Raw genomic sequence first — 7,947 nt, 5'->3', positions numbered from 1 at the left:
TAAGGTCTTTCTGATATGTTCTTTTGCTGGATTTTTCTCATTAAGTAACTTGTTGCAGGCACATGTTGGTAAAACTACCTTGCGTGTTTGGTGATTGATGAGGCTCATCGAGCAATGGGAAATTATACCTATTGTGTGGCAGTTCGCGATGTAGTTTCCACATTTCTTTTAGTCTTTCAAACTTTTATTTTTCCCTTTTATTTTGAGCATGCTGTTGGCGGCAACATTTATGGAGCAAGTTATTAACACTACACCAAAACAGGCTTTTAGCGGCACTTTTAGTGGCGTTTATACAAAAAACGCCGAAACAAATCGTACATTAGCGGCACTTTACTGAAAACGCCGCAACCGATTGAGTATTAGCGGCGTTTCTATAAAAACGCCGCAAAAACTAAACCCAGACGACGTCGTTTGGAGAAACTTCGGTGACATTAGTGGCATTTTTCGAATAGCGCCGCTAATAATATGAGAATTAGCGGCGTTTCTGTAAAAATGCCGCAAAAACTAAAACTGAGACGACGTCGTTTGGGGACACTTCGGTGACATTAGTGGCGTTTTTTGAATAGCACCGCTAATAATATGAGTATTAGCGGCGTTTCTATAAAAATGCCGCAAAAACTAAACCCCAGACGAAGTCGTTTGGAGATACTTCGGTGACTTTAGTGGCGTTTTTCTACTAGCCCCGCTAATAATATGAGTATTAGCGGCGTTTCTACAAAAACGCCGGAAAAACTAAAACCCAAACGACTTCGTTTGGAGACACTTTGGTGACATTAGTATAGGTTTTAGCGGCGTTTTTGTTAAAGCGCCAAATGTTCAGGTTTTTCATGCGTTCGCTAAGCGCCGCTAAAACATTTTACCTTAATTGGTTTATTTATTAATTTTTAAAATTGAACCTATTCCTAATTGAATATTTAAAATCTTGAGAAAAAATAACACATAGAAATAATTTGAAATAAAAGACATGGAAAATTAAAAGACTATTATTTAAAATAATTTTAAAGTTATATGTAAACTTGATTACTATTGTTTTTAATTTATATATTAAAAATTTCTTATATAATTGTAAAAGAGATATTAATAATTTTAAAATATTGAATTAATTATCACTATATATAGTTTAGGGTTTTCAATTTAAGGTATATGATAAATTTAAGATTTAAGGTCGGTGTAATAGTTCATATTTTAAGGTTTTAATTTAGGTAGGGAATATATATATGTGGATTTAGGGATTATGGATTAGGTATATTATGGTTTAATTACGGGTTGGGATTTAAGGTTTAAGGGTTAAGGGTTAGGGGTGTAGGTGGTAGATGTTAGGGTTAAGAGTTAGGGATTTAGGGTTTAAGGTTCCAGGGGTTGGGTTAGGGTTTTGGGTTTAGATTATTATTTATTTATATTTTAAATACGTTATTATGTAGTTGTAAAAGATAATATATAATAAAATTGTTTAGAGTTTTTAATTAGTTTAGGGTATATGATAAATTTAAAATTTAAGGCCGATTTAGGAGTTCATATTTAAATTAATTAAGGTTTAGGGAGTACTATATATATATATATGGATTTAGGGATTATGGATTAGGGATTAAGGGTTGGTCGGGATTTATGGTTTAGGTGTTAGGGGTTTAATAAGGGGTTGCACGTTAGTGGTTAAGAGTTAGGGATTTAAGAGGTTTAGGGTTTTAAGAGGGTCGGGTTAGAGTTTTGGGTTTAGATTACTATTATTTATTTATATTTTAAATATATGTTGTTATGGCTATAGCAATAGCAGATGCAAAAATATCGATACTTAAGTTCAAAAATGGTAAAACTTATATTTAGATCGATCCAAACGAAAATTATTGTCATAAAGATAATTTGCTACGTACCATATATATTTCAATGGTCAGGGGGTTTAGACGGTCATGATAGGGTTTCTTAATAAGAGGTTAATATTAGATTGATTAATTTTTATGGTAAATATATATATATATATATATGTTCTTATATATTTGTAAAATAAATCCAGTTAGATGAAATTTAATATATTGAAGTTTAGTATATAGTTTATATTATAATTAATATATATATATATAAAATAGCCATTAGCGGCGTTTTAGTCAAAAACGCCACAAATATTACAATATACAGCGCCGTTCCGTGAATTAGAGAATCAGATTCTATTGTGGCGTTTTATAGGGAAGCGCCGCTAATATTCTTGAAACTGTGTCAGAACGGCGTCGTTTCAGTTGAATGATGTACTCTATTAGTGGCGTTTTAAGGAAAAACGCCGCAAATATGTCTACAATTTTGTGAAAACGTCACCGTTTCTTTCTGTAATTGAAAATTTAGTGGCGTTTTTTCCCGTAGCGCCGCAAAAGGCATGCAATAGCGGCGTTTTTACCCAAAACGCCGCAAATGTGACCTATAATTAATTTAAACGGCGCGGTTTCTTTAAAGGCCATTTAACCCGTGTCCTCATCCTTTACGAACTTATTATCGAAAAAAATGCATTTTCTATACCAAATTTTATAATAAAAAATTGTTTTTTATTAACTAATTAGAGACAAAATTTGTTGTACCAAGTTTATTATAACAAATTTCATCCATTTGTTAAGAGGACATTCGAAGCTTCATACGAAAATTTGTCATAAAGATAATATTGGTTCCTTATTTCAACTTTATACAATATTTTTAACTATATATATATAAGTTATTATATTTTAATAGATTTTCACTATATTTTTTTATTATTAAAGAATATTTTGGGAATATTTTGGTCGATGCATGGTATTCTAAGGAGTACGGGCCGGTATATATGAATTTAAGGTTTGGTATTTATGGTTTAGGGTTTAGGGGCTAGGTTATGCTTTAGGGGTTACAGACGTAAATTTAGGGGTTAAGGACAGGGTTAATTAAGGTTTAGGGTTTAGTGAGGGTTACAGATGTTTTAGGGGTTTGGCCGGGGTTTAGGGTTTCTTAATAGGTTAATATTAGATTGATTAATTTTGGAGGTAAATATATATGTTCTTATATATTTGTAAAATATATATCCAGAATAAATTTAATATTAAGATAAGTTTTGAGTATAATAGGTAGGTGATCACTTTATGCATGTACGTAGCTACATAAATTGAATGGTTAATATGAAGATTACAAGGTTAATTTATAATTTGAGACTTGTTAAATGATACAATATAACTAATAATAGTTATAATGGCAAAACATTTAACCCAAATTAACGTCCATTTGATATATTTTTACTTATATATATGGATATATATGAATATATATGGATATATATATAGTTATTAATTATTTAATTTGTAAATATATGACCAAAATAAAATTGGTATAAATAAATAAACAAATAAATAAGTTAGTAATTATTTATTTGTTAAATAAACAAAAAGAAAATGAGAGTTTTAGCGGCGTTTCTATATAAAAGCATAAAAAGGTATCCTTTACCAAGATTTTAGTCAAAAGCATACAATTCTTGCAATATACGGTGTCGTTCCGTGAATTAGGGAATCAGATTCTGTTGTGGCGTTTTATAGGGAAGCGCCGCAAAACTTACATAACTTAACTTAAACGGCGCCGTTTCGTCAGCGGACAAATTCACTCACATCAACCCTTAACAAAATTCACTTACCCTCCAGTTACAGCAACCCTTAACAAACTTGCAGAGATTAGGTTTCGAAATTTTCTAAGTGTCGAAATTACAGAAAGAAGTGTGTAAAAACTTATCACGAAAAATAGAAAGGGAAGAAAGGTGGTCGGAGTCGATCTTCAAAGACGGTGGGCACAGCTGCGAGATTTGTCGATTGAATAGGTAAGCCATTTCTATTCTTTTTCGATTACATTTTTGGGGTTTTAGGTCAGTCTAAGTTATTTGGGGTTTTAGGGTTTCGATTAAACAACATATTTTGTGGGGAATCATTAGATGATGGGGAATAGGTAAGCCGTCTGTCGTCTTGGAACTGTGTTTGAATTTAAGGGGAATTTTACTCATGTCTTCGCCATCCTTTCTTTTTCTTTTGCAGAAGAAAAAAGGGGAATTTGTTTGAACTGGAACAAGGCAAGAACAAGAACAAGAACAAGAACAAGGCAAGGCAAAGGTAAGGCAATGGTGTCGATGGCTTGAATTGAATCTGTCCATGCTGTATTGAAAACATTGTCGAAGACATGAATGAGACATGCATTCTCAATAGCTAGAGAAATAAGTATAAGAGTGAAGGAGAATAATAGAGTGATTAACAAGTTTTAGACGTTGATTTACAAGGATCTTCACAATTCTTTCTGCCAAAACTCAATTTCTGTTTTTGGTTTATAAAAGGCTACAAACTGCCAAATTAATTATTTCTCATCACCCAATTGCCTCCGTTTTCTTTTCCAGATTTAATTAGAATGGTTTTAACCCACTAATGATTTTAGATGAAGAATATGATGGTTAGATTTTGGTGTGAATTTGACGTGTTTTATTTCTTTGGTGTGAATTATATTTTAGTGTTTTAACCCAAGAATGATTTCTCATCACCCAATTGCCAAATAATTTCTTTGTTCTTGTGACTTATTTCTTTTTAAAGATGGGGTGATGTGATTATAATGTAGTATCAATGTAGGAATCATTCTTGAAGTTTTGGGTAATTATTAGACAAGTAGGTAGACTATTGTTTGTTAGTTTAATGGATTTAATGGATTGTTTTTCATCATGTTATTTTGGGAACATATATATATGTTCAATTTTGGGAACATGTTAGTTTGGGTACGATTATATATGTTCAATTTTAAACCTCTAATATCATCTAATTCATTGTCATGTTTCAACATATATTCATATATATTTTCATATATATGTTCAATTTTAGTTTTTTAGTTTAGCTAACTTTGTGAGTATAAACTCTGTTTTTTAATTTTTTGCCTTTAATTACTTATGTTTTTCCTAGTGCGTACTAATGTATTTCATCTTTTTTCCGAGATTTGCTTGAATTGAGTGGATTTAAGGTATTTATTCCTATTTTTCTCTATTTAGGTTTCTTATAAAAAAGTCAAATTGTTAAATTTTTATATGTTATTATATTTTAGTTGTATAGTTTAATTATTATTTTTCATTTTTAGATGGGAGTTTTAATTACCATTTTAGCTAAATTTGCATTTTACTTTGCAACTTATTACATATTATTTGATGTTTAAATTTTCTGCTCAAGATATTCGGCAAAGGCAATTGTTTTAAACTATTAAAATTCGGAATACAACTCTTAAACAACTTTATATATTTGAGTGCGTGTCCAATGATGGGCGAATCGGTTTAGCGTTTATAAATCATCGATTTCCAATATTATGTGTTGCCATTATAAATTTTACTGGAAAATTAATGATTAATTATCGATCTTAACTTACATAATGGGAATTAGTTAATGATTAATAATCTTTTACATACAAATAAATTTGTATATTTATTTATATTTTCTATTAAAATAAAATATACTTTTTCAAATATATTTATTGTGTAATGGCAATTCAAAGTATTATTTCTTTAGTAACAAAAATTGTTTTCATAAATATAAACAAATTAATTATATCTTGTAATTGAAGTCAATTTTTTTACTAACATAATTTGTTGTTTGAATTAATAAAAGCTACAAAATATACATCATATCGTAACGACCTTTGAATTTTCGAGATTAAATCTACAAAATTATATTTTAAATGAAATGTTTTCAAAGTTATATTTTAAAACAACTTTGATATATATATTTATATACATTTGAATATATTAATTAAAATTATATTGATATATTTGAAAAATTTAAAGCGTTTCTAAATCATAATTTACATAAATAACACATAGCCTACGTGACTTATATAATACACAACTTAAATCATTTAAATAACTTACATAATACATAACTTACATTCATAACTTACATAAACTTATATGTTACCTTACATTATTATCCTCATTGACTTATTTCTTTTTAAAGATGGGGTGATGTGATATTATACATAAATTACATAACTTAATTAATTAATATTATACATAACTTACATTAATATTATACATAAATTACATAACTTAATTAATTAATATTATACATAACTTACATTAATATTATACATAAATATTATACATAAATTACATAACTTAGTTAATTAATATTATACATAACTTACATAACTTACTTAATTTGCATAATAAATAACTTACATAACTTACATAATATTATACATAAATTACATAACTTAATTAATTAATATTATACATAACTTACATTAATATTATACATAAATATTATACATAAATTACATAACTTAGTTAATTAATATTATACATAACTTACATAACTTACTTAATTTGCATAATAAATAACTTACATAACTTACATAATACATAACTTATATGACTTATATGACTTATATAACTTACATAGCATAATTTTCATAATACACAACTTACATAGTTTTCATAACTTACATAACTTACATAATACATAACTTACATAGCTTAATTATACTTACTCCTAAATCCTAAACCCGTGCAATTTATTGTCAAGATTAGGCTTCAAGAAATAAGAAATGGACCGGTCTTGGATGAATTTGTCAAGGGTAAGCGACGGTTATCGAAATGGAGTACAAACATTTCTAAATTTTGCATTTCAATATGCAAGCCAAGAGAACATGATTCTTTGCCCGTGTAAGAAGTGTGTCAACATAAACTGGCATTATCGTGAAGTTGTATACGAGCATCTAATTGTTGATGGGTTTGTTCGTGGTTATAAACAATGGTTTTTTCATGGAGAATGCCCGCCTAGTACTTCCTCTTCAAGGATGGATGTATCTTATGATAGTACTGCTTACCATCAGTCTATTAGAGGGGATGACATGGAAGGGATGTTGCGGGAAGCATTTAATATTCACACTCATGGTTTACAGTCGTTCCCACCCGACTTTGTGCCATCTGATGATTGTAATCTCGGTGAAAATGCTTTTACCGAACCCGGAGGAAGTGTACATCATAAAGAGCCAAATGGAGAAGCGGCAAAGTTCTACGCGCTACTTAATGAGATGAACTCAGAACTATATGAGGGATCGAAATTTTCAAAAATGTCTTTCTGCATTCGTCTTTTCCAGTTAAAATGTTTGGGAGGGTGGACCGGAACTCATTGACAATCTTTGTTAGAGTTTTTGAGCGAAATGTTTCCGTTTGAAAAATCCTCACCATGCAAAGATATGAAGAAAATGATAAAAGACTTAGGTCTTGGGTACAACAAAATCCATAATTGCCGAATGATTGCATGTTGTCTTTGGGCGATCGGAGAAACCAACAAAGGTTGTCATGTATCGGCGAATCCCGTTGGATAAATAGAAACACGAAGATGGGAGCGATGATGAAAATGATGCACGACCAAGAAAGAAGCGGTCAAGATTTTGCGGTATTTTCGCGATACCAAGGCTTCAAAGGCTTTTTATGTCGTCGAAGACAGCGGAGTCAATGACGTGGCACCATGAAGGACGAACCGACGATGGACTATTAAAGCATCCGGCAGATTCTTTAGCTTGGAAATCATTTGACAATAAATTTTCAAGCTTTGCAAGCGATCCCAGGAGTGTGAGGCTTGGCCTAGCATCTGATGGATTTAATCCTTACAAGATCATGAGTCTTTGCATACGATGCCAGGCGATGAGTGCTTGTTCCTTACAATCGCCTCCGTGGATTTGCATGAAACAATCTTCCTTATCTTATCTATGATTATCCTTGGAGAAAGGGCCCGGAATGATATCGACATTTATTTACGACCACTTATTGAAGAGTTAAAACAATTATGGGCTGGTTTGAGACATATGATGTCTTTGAGAAAGGAGAACTTTAATTTATGTGCGACTTTGATGTGGACCATTAATGACTTCCTGCTTATGCCAATTTATCCGGTTGGAGTACCAAGGGTCGTTATGTGTGCCCTTGTTGTC

Source organism: Gossypium raimondii, chromosome 3, assembly GCF_025698545.1.
Source record: "Gossypium raimondii isolate GPD5lz chromosome 3, ASM2569854v1, whole genome shotgun sequence".
In the NCBI taxonomy this organism is placed as follows: Eukaryota; Viridiplantae; Streptophyta; class Magnoliopsida; order Malvales; family Malvaceae; genus Gossypium; species Gossypium raimondii.
The sequence above is the reverse complement of the archived record's forward strand: the minus strand, read 5'-3'. Positions refer to the sequence as shown.